We start from the raw sequence: 15,990 nt of genomic DNA on the forward strand, positions 1-15,990 counted from the left end.
AATCCTTACCCTTACCCTAACCCTAACCCTAATCCTAACCCCTAACCATAAACCTAACACTAACCCTAACCCAACCCTAACCATTACCCTTACCCTTACCCTAAACCTATCACTAACCCTAACCCAACCCTAACCATTACCCTTACCCTTACCCTAACCCTAACACTTACCCTTACCCTAACCCTAACCGTAAATCTAACCCTAACCATAAACGTAACCCTAACTCTAACCCTAACCCTAACCCTTATCCTTACCCTAAACCTAACCCTAACCCTAAACCTAACCCTTACTCTTACCCTCACCCTAACCCTAACTGTAATGCTAACCCTTACCCCAACCCTAACACTTACCCTAACACTAAACCTAACCCTAATCCTTACAGTAACCCTCAACCTAAACCTAAACCTAACCCTAACACTTACCCTTACACTAACCGTAACCCTAACCCTAACCCTAAACCTTACCCTTGCCCTAAACCTAACCCTAACCCTTACCCTAACCATAACCCTAACTCTTTCCCCTACCCTTACCTTAACCCTAACCCTAACCCTTACCCTACCGTAACACTAACCCTAAACCTAACCCCTAACCCCAACCCTAACCCTAACCCTAACTCTAACCCTAACCTTAACTATAACCCTAACCCTTACCCTAACCCTAACCCTTTAAGTAACCCTAACCCTAACCCTAAACCTAACTCTAACCCTAACCCTAACCCTTACCCTTTCCCTAAATCGATCCCTAACTCTAACACTTACCCCTACCCTTATCCTAACCCTAAACCCAACACTTACTCTAACCCTAACGCTTACCCTTATCTTAACCCTAACCCTAACACTAACCCTTACCCTTTCCCTAAACCGATCCCTAACCCTAACCCTTACCCTTACCCTTACCCTAACCCTAACCCTAAACCTAACCCTAACTCTAACCCTAACGCTTACCCTTACCTTAACCCTAACCCTAACCCTAACCCTAAACCCAAACCTTACCCTAACACTAACCCTAACCCTAACCCTTACGCAAACCCTAAACCTAACCCTTACCCTTTCCCTAACCCGATCCCTAACGCTAACCCTTAACCCTACCCTAACCCTAACCCTAATCCTTACCCTTACCCTAACCCTAACCCTAATCCTAACCCCTAACCATAAACCTAACACTAACCCTAACCCAACCCTAACCATTACCCTTACCCTTACCCTAAACCTATCACTAACCCTAACCCAACCCTAACCATTACCCTTACCCTTACCCTAACCCTAACACTTACCCTTACCCTAACCCTAACCGTAAATCTAACCCTAACCATAAACGTAACCCTAACTCTAACCCTAACCCTAACCCTTATCCTTACCCTAAACCTAACCCTAACCCTAAACCTAACCCTTACTCTTACCCTCACCCTAACCCTAACTGTAATGCTAACCCTTACCCCAACCCTAACACTTACCCTAACACTAAACCTAACCCTAATCCTTACCCTAACCCTCAACCTAAACCTAAACCTAACCCTAACTCTTACCCTTACACTAACCGTAACATTAACCCTAACCCTAAACCTTACCCTTGCCCTAAACCTAACCCTAACCCTTACCCTAACCATAACCCTAACTCTTTCCCCTACCCTTACCTTAACCCTAACCCTAACCCTTACCCTACCGTAACACTAACCCTAAACCTAACCCCTAACCCCAACCCTAACCCTAACCCTAACTCTAACCCTAACCTTAACTATAACCCTAACCCTTACCCTAACCCTAACCCTTTAAGTAACCCTAACCCTAACCCTAAACCTAACTCTAACCCTAACCCTAACCCTTCCCCTTACCCTAACCCTAACCCTAACTCTTACCCCACCCTGACCCTAACCTTAATGCTAACCGTAACCCTAACCCTAACGCCTAACCCTAAACCTAACCCTAACCCTTACCCTAAACCTAAACCTAAGCCTAAACCTTACCCTAACCCTAACCACAACCATTACCCTTACCCTAACCCTAAACCTAACCCTAACCTTAACACTTAAACTTATACTAACCCTAACCCTAACCCTAACCCTAACCCTAAACGTAATCCTAACTCTAACCCTAACCCTAACCCTTATCCTTACCCTAACACTAACCCTAACCCTAAACCTTAACCTTACCCTTACCCTCACCTTAACCCTAACCTTAATGCTAACCCTAACCCTAACCCTAACCCCTAACCCTAAACCTAAACCTAACCCTAACCATAACCCTTACCCTTACCCTTACCCTCACCCTAACCCTAACCGTAATGCTAACCCTTACCCCTACCCTAACACTTGCCCTACCAGTAATCCTAACCCTAATCCTTACACTAACCCTCAACCTAACCCTAACCCTAACCCTAACCCTAACCCTAACCCTAACCCTTACCTTTACCCTAACCCTAACTCTAACCCTAAACCTAAACCCTACCCTTGCCCTAAACCTAACCCTAAACCTTACCCTAACCATAACCCTAAACATAAGCCTAACCCTAACAACTACCCTTACCTTAACCCTAAACCTAACCCTTACCCTACCGTAACCCTAACCCTAAAACTAACCCCTACCCCAATCCTAACCCTAACCCTAACACTTACCGTTACCCTAACCCTAACCCTAACTCCAACCCTAACCCTAACCATAACCCTAACCCTTACCCTAATCCTAACCCTTTCCGTAACCCTAACCCTAACCCTAACCCTAAACCTAACCCTAACTCTATCCCTAACCCTAACCCTTACCCTTACCCTAACCTAACCCTCACCCTAAACGTAACCCTTAACTTTACCCTAACCCTAACCCTAACCTTAATGCTAACCCTAACCCTAACCCAAACGCCTAACCCTAAACCTAACCATAACCCTAACCCTAACCATAAACCTAAGCCTAACCCTTACCCTAACCATATCCCTAACCTTTACCCTTACCCTAACCCTAAACCTAATCGTAACCCTAACACTTAAACTTGCCCTAACACTAACCCTAACCCTAACCCCTACCCTAACCCTAACCATAACCCTAACCCTAACCCTAAACTTAACCCTAACCCTAACACTTACCCTAACACTTAAACTTACCCTTACCCTAACCCTAACCCTAACCCCTACCCAACCCCTAAAAATAACCCTTACCCTAACCCTAACCCTTACCCTTATCCTAACCCTAACCCTAACCTTAACCCTAACCCTTACCCTTACCCTAACCCTTACCCTAACCCTAAACCTAAACCTAACCTAACCCTAACCCTAACCCTTACGCTTACCCTAACCCTAACCCTAAACCTAACCCTAACCCTAACCCTCTCCCTTACCCTACCCCTAATCCTAAACCTAACACTAAACCTTACTTTTACCCTAAACCTAACCCTAACCCTTACCCTAACCCTAAACCTAATCCTAATCCTAACCCTATCCCTTACTTTAACCCTAACCCTAACCCTAATCGTTACCCCTAACCCTAACCCTAATCCTAAACCTTACCCTTACGCTAACCCTAACCCTAACCCTAACCCCTAACCCTGACCCTAGCCCTAACCCATACCCTTACCCTAAACCTAACCCTAACCGTAACCCTAACACTAACACTAACCCTAACGCTTACCCTTACCCTAACCCTAACCCTAACCCTAACCCTTACCGTTTCCCTAAATCGATCCCTAACTCTAACACTTACCCCTATCCTTATCCTAACCCTAAACCTAACACTAACTCCAACCCTAACTCTTACCCTTACCTTAACCCTAACCCTAACCCTAACCCTTACACTTTCCCAAACCCGATCCCTAACCTAACCCTTACCCTTACCCTAACCCTAACCCTAAACCTAACCCTAACCCTAACTCTAACCCTAACGCTTACCCTTACCTTAACCCTAACCCTAACCCTAACCATAAACCCAACCCTTACCCTAACACTAACCCTAACCCTAATCCTTACCCTAACCCTAAACCTAACCCTTACCCTTTCCCTAACCCGATCCCTAACGCTAACCCTTACCCCTACCCTAACCCTAACCCTAATCCTTACCCTTACACTAACCTTAACCCTAATCCTAACCCCTAACCATAAACCTAACACTAACCCTAACCCAACCCTAACCATTACCCTTACACTTACCCTAACCCTAACACTTACCCTTACCCTAACCCTAATCATAAACCTAACCCTAACCATAAACGTAACCCTAACTCTAACGCTAACCCTAACCCTTATCCTTACCCTAACCCTAACCCTAACCCTAAACCTAACCCTTACCCTTACCCTCACCCTAACCCTAACCGTAATGCTAACCCTTACCCCAACCCTAACACTTACCCTAACACTAAACCTAACCCTAAACCTTACCCTAACCCTCAACCTAAACCTAAACCTAACCCTAACTCTTACCCTTACCCTAACCCTAACCCTAAGCCTAAGCCTAAACCTTACCCTTGCCCTAAACCTAACCCTAACCCTTACCGTAACCATAACCCTAACCCTAACGCCTACCCTTTCCTTAACCCTAACCCTAACCCTTACCCTACCGTAACACTAACCCTAACCCTAACCCCTAACCCCAACCCTAACCGTAACCCTAACACTTACCGTTACACTAACCCTATCCCTAACTCTAACCCTAACCCTAACTATAACCCTAACCCTTACCCTAACCCTAACCCTTTCCGTAACCCTAACCCTAACCCTAAACCTAACTCTAACACTAACCCTAACCCTTCCCCTTACCCTAACCCTAACCCTAACCCTTACCCTCACCCTAACCCTAACCTTAATGCTAACCGTAAGCCTAACCCTAACGCCTAACCTAAACCTAACCCTAACCCTTACTCTAAACCCTAAACCTAAGCCTAACACTTACCCCTAACCCTAACCCTAACCATTACCCTTACCCTAACCCTAAACCTAACCCTAAACTTAACACTTAAACTTATACTAACCCTAACCCTAACCCTAACCCCTACCCTAACCCTAACCATAACCTTAACCCTAACCCTAACCTTAACCCTCACCCTAACCATAACCCTAACCCTAACCCTAAACTTAACGCTAATCCTTACCCTTACCCTAACCCTAACAATAACCCTAACCCTAAACCTCACCCTAACGCTAACCCTAACCTTTAACCTTACCCTAACTCTAACCATAACCCTAACCCTAACCCTACTCCTACCCCTAAACCTAACCCTTACCCTAACACTTACCCTTACCCTTACCCTAACCCTAACCCTAAACCTAACCCTAACCCTAACCGTAAACCTATCCCTAACCCTAACCCTTACCCTTACCCTAACTCTTACCCTAACCCTAACCCTAACCCTAACCTTAACGCTAATCCTTACACTTACCCCTAACCCTAACATTAACCCTAACCCTAAACCTCACCCTAACGCTAACCCTCAACCTTACCCTTACCCTAACCCTAACCCTAACCCTAACGCTAACACTTACCCTTAAACTTACCCTCACCCTAACCCCTAAACCTAACCCTAACCCTAACCCTTACCCCTTACCCTAAACCTATCCCTAACCTTAACCCCAAACCTAAACCTAACCCTAACCCTTACCCTTACCCTAACCCTAACCCTAACCCTAACCCTAAACTTAACCCTAACCCTTCCCCTTACCCTAACCCTAACAATAACCCCAACCCAAAACCTCACCCTAATGCTGACCCTAACCCTTACCCTTACCCTAACTGTAACCCAAACCCTAACCCTAAACCTAATCCTAACTCTAACCCTAACCCTAACCCTTACCCTTACACTAACCCTAACCCTACCCCAAACCTAAACCTTATCCTTACCCTAACCCTAAACCTAACCCTTAACCTAACCCCAAACGTAAACCTAACCCTAACACTTACCCTTACCTTAACCCTAACCCTAAACCTAACTCTAACCCTAACCCCTAACCCTATGCCTAACCCTAACCCTTAACCTTACCCTAACCCTAAGATTAACCTTAACCCTAACCTTAACACTAACCATAACACTAACCCTTACCCTTAACCTAACCCTAACCCTAAACCTAAGCCTAACCCTAACCCTAACCTTAACCCTTACCCTTCCCTTACCCTAAACCTAACCCTAAACCTAGCCCTAACCCTTACCCTTACACTAACCCTATCGCTAAGCTTAATGGTAACCCTAACCCTAACCCTAACCCTAACCCTTACCTAACACTAACCCTAACACTAATCCTTACCCTAACCCTAACCCTAATCCTAACCCTAACACTTACCCGTACCCTAACCCTAACACTAACCCTAACCCTTGCCCTAACCCTAACCCTAATCCTAAACCTAATCCCCAACCCTAACCCTAAACCTAACCCAAACCCTTACACTTACCCTAACCCTAATCCTAAACATAACCCTTACCGTAACCCTAACACTAACAATAACCCTAACCCTAACCCTAACCCCTTGCCCTTACCTTAACCCTAACCCTAAACCTAACCCTAAACCTAACCCTAACCCTTACCCTTCCCTAAATCGATCCCTAACTCTAATACTTACCCCTACCCTTATCCTAACCCTAAACTAACACTAACTCTAATCCTAACGCTTACCCTTACCTTAACCCTAAACCCTAACCCTAACCCTTAACCTTTCCCTAACCCGATCCCTAACCCTAACCCTTACCCTTACCCTAACGCTAACCCTAAACCTAACCCTAACCCTAACTCTAACCCTAACGCTTACCCTTACCTTAACCCTAACCCTAACCCTAACCCTAACACCAACCCTTACCCTAACACTAACCCTAACCCTAATCCTTACCCTAACCCTAAACCTAACGCTTACCCTTTCCCTAACCCGATCCCTAACGCTAACCCTTAACCCTACCCTAACCCTAACCCTAATCCTTACCCTTACCCTAACCCTAACCCTAATCCTAACCCCTAACCATAAAAAAACACTAACCCTAACCCAACCCTAACCATTACCCTTGCCCTTACCCTAACCCTAACACTTACCCTTACCCTAACCTAAAGGTAAACCTAACCCTACCCATAAACGTAACCCTAACTCTAACCCCAACCCTAACCCTTATCCTTACCCTAACCCTAACCCTAACCCTAAACCTAACCCTTACCCTTACCCCTCACCCTAACCCTATCCGTAATGCTAAGCCTTACTCCAACCCTAACACTTACCCTAACACTAAACCTAACCCTAATCCTTACCCTAACCCTCAACCTAAACCTAAACCTAACCCTAACTCTTACCCTTACCCTAACCCTAACCCTAACCCTAACCCTAAACCTTACCCTTGCCCTAAACCTAACCCTAAACCTTACCCTAACCCTAACCCTAACCTTAATGCTAACCGTAACCCTAACCCTAACGCCTAACCCCTAACCCCAACCCTTACCTTAACCCCTAACCCTAACCCTTACCCTACCGTAACCCTAACCTAACCCTAACCCCTAACCCCAACCCTAACCCTAACCCTAACACTTACCGTTACCCTAACCCTAACCCTAACTCTAACCCTAACCCTAACTATAACCCTAACCCTTACCCTAACCCTAACCCTTTAAGTAACCCTAACCCTAAACCTAAACCTAACTCTAACACTAACCCTAAACCTTCCCCTTACCCGAACCCTAACCCTAACCCTTACCCCCACCCTAACCCTAATCTTAATGCTAACCGTAACCCTAACCCTATCGCCTAACGGTAAACATAACCCTAACCCTTACCCTAAACCTAAACCTAAGCCTAACCCTTACCCTAACCCTAACCCCAACCATTACCCTTACCCTAACCCTAAACCTAACCCTAACCTTAACACTTAAACTTATACTAACCCTAACCCTAACCCCTAACCCCTACCCTAACCCTAACCATAACCCTAACCCTTACCCTAACACTTAAACCTACCCTAACCCTAAGGAAACCCTAACCCCTACCCAACCCCTAACATTAACCCTTACCTAACCCTAACCCTTACCCTTATCCTAACCCTAACCCTAACCCTAACCCTAACCTAACCCTAAACCTTACCCTTACCCTAACCGTAAATCTAACCCTAAACCTAACCCTAACCCTAACCCTAACCCTTACCCTTACCCTAACCCTTACCCTAAACCTAACCCTAACCCTTACATTAACCCTAACACTAACCCTAACCCTTACCCCTAAACCCCTATCCCTCATCCTAAACCTTATCCTTACCCTAACCCTAAACCTAACCCTAACCTTAACACTTAAACTTATACTAACCCTAACCCTAACCCTAACCCCTACCCCTAACCCTAACCATAACCTTAACCCTAACCCTAACCTTAACACTCACCCTAACCCTAATCCTTACCCTAACACTTAAACTTACCCTAACCCTAAGGAAACCCTAACCCCTACCCAACCCCTAACATTAACCCTTAGCTAACCCTAACCCTTACCCTTTTCCTAACCTTAACCCTAACCCTAACCCTAACCTTAACCCTAACCCTTACACTTACCCTAACCCTAAATCTAACCCTAAACATAACCCTAACCCTAACCCTAACCCTTACCCTTACCCTAACCTAACCCTAAACCTAACCCTAACCCTTACCCTTACCCTAATCATAACCCTAAACCTAACACTAAACCTTACTCTTACCCTAAACCTAACCCTAACCCTTACCCTAACCATAACCCTAAACCTAATCCTAACCTAACCCTTACATTAACCCTAACACTAACCCTAACCCTTACCCCTAACCCCTAACCCTAATCCTAAACCTTATCCTTACCCTAACCCTAACCCTAACCATAACCCTTACCGTAACCGTAACACTAACCCTAACCCTAACCCTAACACTAACCCCTTACACTTACCCTAACCCTAACCCAAAACCTAACCCTAACTCTAACCCTAACCCTTACCCTTATCTTAACCCTAACCCTAAACCTAACCCTAACCCTTACCCTAAAACTAACCCTAAACCCTAACCCCTAACCCTTACCCTTACCCTAACCCTAACCCGAACCCTAACCCTTATCCTTTTCCTAACCCGATCCCTAACCCTAACCTTTACCCCTACCGTAACCCTAACCCTAATCCTTACCCTTACCCTAACCCTAACCCTATTCCTAACCCCTAACCATAAACCTAACACTAACCTAACCCTAACCCTAACCATTACCCTTACACTAACCCTAACCCCAACATTTACCCTTACCCTAACCCTAACCCTAAACCTAACCCTAACCCTAAACGTAATCCTAACTGTAACCCTAACCCTAACCCTTATCCTTACCCTAACACTAACCCTAACCCTAAACCTTAACCATACCCTTACCCTCACCGTAACCCTAACCTTAATGCTAACCCTAACCCTAACCCCTAACCCACTAACCCTAAACCTAAACCTAACCCTAACCCTAACCCTAAACCTAAGCCTAAACCTTACCCTAACCCTAACCCTTACCCTTACCCTCACCCTAACCCTAAACGTAATGCTAACCCTTACCCCAAACCTAACACTTACCCTACCACTAATCCTAACCCTAATCCTTACCCTAACCCTCAACCTAACCTAACCCTAACCTTACCTAACCCTTACCTTACCCTAACCCTAACCCTAACCCTAAACCTAAACCTTACACTTGCCCTAAACCTAACCCTAAACCTTACCCTAACCATAACCCTAACCCTAACCCCTACCCTTACCTTAACCCTAACCCTAAGCCTTACCCTACCGTAACCCTAACCCTAACCGTAACCCCTAACCCCAACCCTAACCCTAACCCCTAACACTTACCGTTACCCTAACCCTAACCCTAACTCCAACCCTAACCCTAACCATAACCCTAACCCTTACCCTAATCCTAACCCTTTCCGTAACCGTAACCCTAACCCTAACCCTAAACCTAACCCTAACTCTATCCCTAACACTAAACCTTACCCTTACCTTAACCCTAACCCTCACCCTAACCGTAACCCTTACCCTTACCCTAACCCTAAACCTAACCTTAATGCTAACCCCTAACCCTAACCCAAACGCCTAACCCTAACCTAAACCTAACCCTAACCCTAACCATAAACCTAAGCCTAACCCTTACCCTAACCATATCCCTAACCTTTACCGTACCCTAACCCTAAACCTAATCGTAACCCTAACACTTAAACTTGACCTAACACTAACCCTAACCCTAACCCCTACCCTAACCCTAACCATAACCCTAACCCTAACCCTAACCTTAACCCTAACCCTAACCCTTACCCTAACACTTAAACTTAACCTTACCCTAACCCTAACCCCTAACCATACCCCATACCCACCCTAACAATAACCCTTACCCTAACCCTAACTCTTACCCTTATCCTAACCCTAACCCTAACCCTAACCTTAAGCCTAACCCTTACCCTTACCCTAACCCTTACGCTAACCCTAACCCTAACCCTAACCCTAACCCTAACCCTTACCCTTACCCTAACCCTAACCCTAAACCTAACCCTAACCCTAACCCTTTCCCTTACCCTAACCCTAATCCTAAACCTAACACTAAACCTTATCTTACCCTAAACCTAACCCTAACCCTTACCCCTAACCCTAAACCTAAACCTAATCCTAACCCTAAACCTTACTTAACCCAAACCCTAACCCTAACCATTACCCTAACCCTAACCCTAAATCTAAACCTTACCCTTACACTAATCCTAACCCCTAACCCTAACCCCTAACCGTGACCCTAGCCCTAACCCATACCCTTACTCTAAACCTAACCCTAATCGTAACCCTAACACTAACACTAACCCTAACCCTAACCTTTACCCTTACCCTAACCCTAACCCTAACCCTAACCCTTACCCTTTCCCTAAATCGATCCCTAACTCTAACACTTACCCCTACCCTTATCCTAACCCTAAACCCAACACTTACTCTAACCCTAACGCTTACCCTTATCTTAACCCTAACCCTAACACTAACCCTTACCCTTTCCCTAAACCGATCCCTAACCCTAACCCTTACCCTTACCCTTACCCTAAACCTAACCCTAAACCTAACCCTAACTCTAACCCTAACGCTTACCCTTACCTTAACCCTAACCCTAACCCTAACCCTAAACCCAAACCTTACCCTAACACTAACCCTAACCCTAACCCTTACGCAAACCCTAAACCTAACCCTTACCCTTTCCCTAACCCGATCCCTAACGCTAACCCTTAACCCTACCCTACCCTAACCCCTAATCCTTACCCTTACCCTAACCCTAACCCTAATCCTAACCCCTAACCATAAACCTAACCACTAACCCTAACCCAACCCTAACATTACCCTTACCCTTACCCTAAACCTATCACTAACCCTAACCCAACCCTAACCATTACCCTTACCCTTACCCTAACCCTAACACTTACCCTTACCCTAACCCTAACCGTAAATCTAACCCTAACCATAAACGTAACCCTAACTCTAACCCTAACCCTAACCCTTATCCTTACCCTAAACCTAACCCTAACCCTAAACCTAACCCTTACTCTTACCCTCACCCTAACCCTAACTGTAATGCTAACCCTTACCCCAACCCTAACACTTACCCTAACACTAACCTACCCTAATCCTTACAGTAACCCTCAACCTAAACCTAAACCTAACCCTAACTCTTACCCTTACACTAACCGTAACCCTAACCCTAACCCTAAACCTTACCCTTGCCCTAAACCTAACCCTAACCCTTACCCTAACCATAACCCTAACTCTTTCCCCTACCCTTACCTAACCCTAACCCTAACACTTACCCTACCGTAACACTAACCCTAAACCTAACCCCTAACCCCAACCCTAACCCTAACCCTAACTCTAACCCTAACCTTAACTATAACCCCTAACCCTTACCCTAACCCTAACCCTTTAAGTAACCCTAACCCTAACCTAAACCTAACTCTAACCCTAACCCTAACCCTTACCCTTTCCCTAAATCGATCCCTAACTCTAACACTTACCCCTACCCTATCCTAACCCTAAACCCAACACTTACCTCTAACCCTAACGCTTACCCTTATCTAACCCTAACCCTAACACTAACCTTACCCTTCCCTAAACCGATCCCTAACCCTAACCCTTACCCTTACCCTTACCCTAACCCTAACCCTAAACCTAACCCTAACTCTAACCCTAACGCTTACCCTTACCTTAACCCTAACCCTAACCCTAACCCTAAACCCAAAACTTACCCTAACACTAACCCTAACCCTAACCCTTACGCAAACCCTAAACCTAACCCTACCCTTTCCCTAACCCGATCCCTAACGCTAACCCTTAACCCTACCCTAACCCTAACCCTAATCCTTACCCTTACCCTAACCCTAACCCTAATCCTAACCCCTAACCATAAACCTAACACTAACCCTAACCCAACCCTAACCATTACCCTTACCCTTACCCTAAACCTATCACTAACCCTAACCCAACCCTAACCATTACCCTTACCCTTACCCTAACCCTAACACTTACCCTTACCCTAACCCTAACCGTAAATCTAACCCTAACCATAAACGTAACCCTAACTCTAACCCTAACCCTAACCCTTATCCTTACCCTAAACCTAACCCTAACCCTAAACCTAACCCTTACTCTTACCCTCACCCTAACCCTAACTGTAATGCTAACCCTTACCCCAACCCTAACACTTACCCTAACACTAAACCTAACCCTAATCCTTACCCTAACCCTCAACCTAAACCTAAACCTAACCCTAACTCTTACCCTTACACTAACCGTAACATTAACCCTAACCCTAAACCTTACCCTTGCCCTAAACCTAACCCTAACCCTTACCCTAACCATAACCCTAACTCTTTCCCCTACCCTTACCTTAACCCTAACCCTAACCCTTACCCTACCGTAACACTAACCCTAAACCTAACCCCTAACCCCAACCCTAACCCCTAACCCTAACTCTAACCCTAAACTTAACTATAACCCTAACCCTTACCCTAACCCTAACCCTTTAAGTAACCCTAACCCTAACCCTAAACCTAACTCTAACCCTAACCCTAACCCTTCCCCTTCCCCTAACCCTAACCCTAACTCTTACCCCACCCTGACCCTAACCTTAATGCTAACCGTAACCCTAACCCTAACGCCTAAACCTAAACCTAACCCTAACCCTTACCCTAAACCTAAACCTAAGCCTAAACCTTACCCTAACCCTAACCACAACCATTACCCTTACCCTAACCCTAAATCTAACCCTAACCTTAACACTTAAACTTATACTAACCCTAACCCTAACCCTAACCCTAACCCTAACCCTAAACGTAATCCTAACTCTAACCCTAACCCTAACCCTTATCCTTACCCTAACACTAACCCTAACCCTAAACCTTAACCTTACCCTTACCCTCACCTTAACCCTAACCTTAATGCTAACCCTAACCCTAACCCTAACCCCTAACCCTAAACCTAAACCTCACCCTAACCATAACCCTTACCCTTACCCTTACCCTCACCCTAACCCTAACCGTAATGCTAACCCTTACCCCTACCCTAACACTTGCCCTACCAGTAATCCTAACCCTAATCTTTACACTAACCCTCAACCTAACCCTAACCCTAACCCTAACCCTAACCCTAACCCTTACCTTTACCCTAACCCTAACTCTAACCCTAAACCTAAACCCTACCCTTGCCCTAAACCTAACCCTAAACCTTACCCTAACCATAACCCTAAACATAAGCCTAACCCTAACAACTACCCTTACCTTAACCCTAAACCTAACCCTTACCCTACCGTAACCCTAACCCTAAAACTAACCCCTACCCCAATCCTAACCCTAACCCTAACACTTACCGTTACCCTAACCCTAACCCTAACTCCAACCCTAACCCTAACCATAACCCTAACCCTTACCCTAATCCTAACCCTTTCCGTAACCCTAACCCTAACCCTAACCCTAAACCTAACCCTAACTCTATCCCTAACCCCTAACCCTTACCCTTACCCTAACCTAACCATCACCCTAAACGTAACCCTTAACTTTACCCTAACCCTAACCCTAACCTTAATGCTAACCCTAACCCTAACCCAAACGCCTAACCCTAAACCTAACCATAACCCTAACCCTAACCATAAACCTAAGCCTAACCCTTACCCTAACCATATCCCTAACCTTTACCCTTACCCTAACCCTAAACCTAATCGTAACCCTAACACTTAAACTTGCCCTAACACTAACCCTAACCCTAACCCCTACCCTAACCCTAACCATAACCCTAACCCTAACCCTAAACTTAACCCTAACCCTAACCCTTACCCTAACACTTAAACTTACCCTTACCCTAACCCTAACCCTAACCCCTACCCAACCCCTAAAAATAACCCTTACCCTAACCCTAACCCTTACCCTTATCCTAACCCTAACCCTAACCTTAACCCTAACCCTTACCCTTACCCTAACCCTTACCCTAACCCTAAACCTAAACCTAACCTAACCCTAACCCTAACCCTTACGCTTACCCTAACCCTAACCCTAAACATAACCCTAACCCTAACCCTCTCCCTTACCCTAACCCTAATCCTAAACCTAACACTAAACCTTACTTTTACCCTAAACCTAACCCTAACCCTTACCCTAACCCTAAACCTAATCCTAATCCTAACCCTATCCCTTACTTTAACCCTAACCCTAACCCTAATCATTACCCCTAACCCTAACCCTAATCCTAAACCTTACCCTTACGCTAACCCTAACCCTAACCCTAACCCCTAACCCTGACCCTAGCCCTAACCCATACCCTTACCCTAAACCTAACCCTAACCGTAACCCTAACACTAACACTAACACTAACGCTTACCCTTACCCTAACCCTAACCCTAACCCTAACCCTTACCGTTTCCCTAAATCGATCCCTAACTCTAACACTTACCCCTATCCTTATCCTAACCCTAAACCTAACACTAACTCCAACCCTAACTCTTACCCTTACCTTAACCCTAACCCTAACCCTAACCCTTACACTTTCCCAAACCCGATCCCTAACCCTAACCCTTACCCTTACCCTAACCCTAACCCTAAACCTAACCCTAACCCTAACTCTAACCCTAATGCTTAACCTTACCTTAACCCTAACCCTAACCCTAACCATAAACCCAACCCTTACCCTAACACTAACCCTAACCCTAATCCTTACCCTAAACCTAAACCTAACCCTTACCCTTTCCCTAACCCGATCCCTAACGCTAACCCTTACCCCTACCCTAACCCTAACCCTAATCCTTACCCTTACACTAACCTTAACCCTAATCCTAACCCCTAACCATAAACCTAACACTAACCCTAACCCAACCCTAACCATTACCCTTACACTTACCCTAACCCTAATCGTAAACCTAACCCTAACCATAAACGTAACCCTAACTCTAACGCTAACCCTAACCCTTATCCTTACCCTAACCCTAACCCTAAACCTAACCCTTACCCTTACCCTCACCCTAACCCTAACCGTAATGCTAACCCTTACCCCAACCCTAACACTTACCCTAACACTAAACCTAACCCTAAACCTTACCCTAACCCTCAACCTAAACCTAAACCTAACCCTAACTCTTACCCTTACCCTAACCCTAACCCTAACCCTAAGCCTAAGCCTAAACCTTACCCTTGCCCTAAACCTAACCCTAACCCTTACCGTAACCATAACCCTAACCCTAACACCTACCCTTACCTTAACCCTAACCCTAACCCTTACCCTACCGTAACACTAACCCTAACCCTAACCCCTAACCCCAACCCTAACCCTAACCCTAACACTTACCGTTACACTAACCCTATCCCTAACTCTAACCCTAACCCTAACTATAACCCTAACCCTTACCCTAACCCTAACCCTTTCCGTAACCCTAACCCTAACCCTAAACCTAACTCTAACACTAACCCTAACCCTTCCCCTTACCCTAACCCTAACCCTAACCCTTACCCTCACCCTAACCCTAACCTTAATGCTAACCGTAACCCTAACCCTAACGCCTAACCCTAAAC

The sequence above is a fragment of the Megascapheus bottae genome, unplaced genomic scaffold (genome assembly GCF_031878675.1).
Source record: "Megascapheus bottae isolate mThoBot1 unplaced genomic scaffold, mThoBot2.hap1 HAP1_SCAFFOLD_37, whole genome shotgun sequence".
NCBI classification, from domain to species: Eukaryota; Metazoa; Chordata; class Mammalia; order Rodentia; family Geomyidae; genus Megascapheus; species Megascapheus bottae.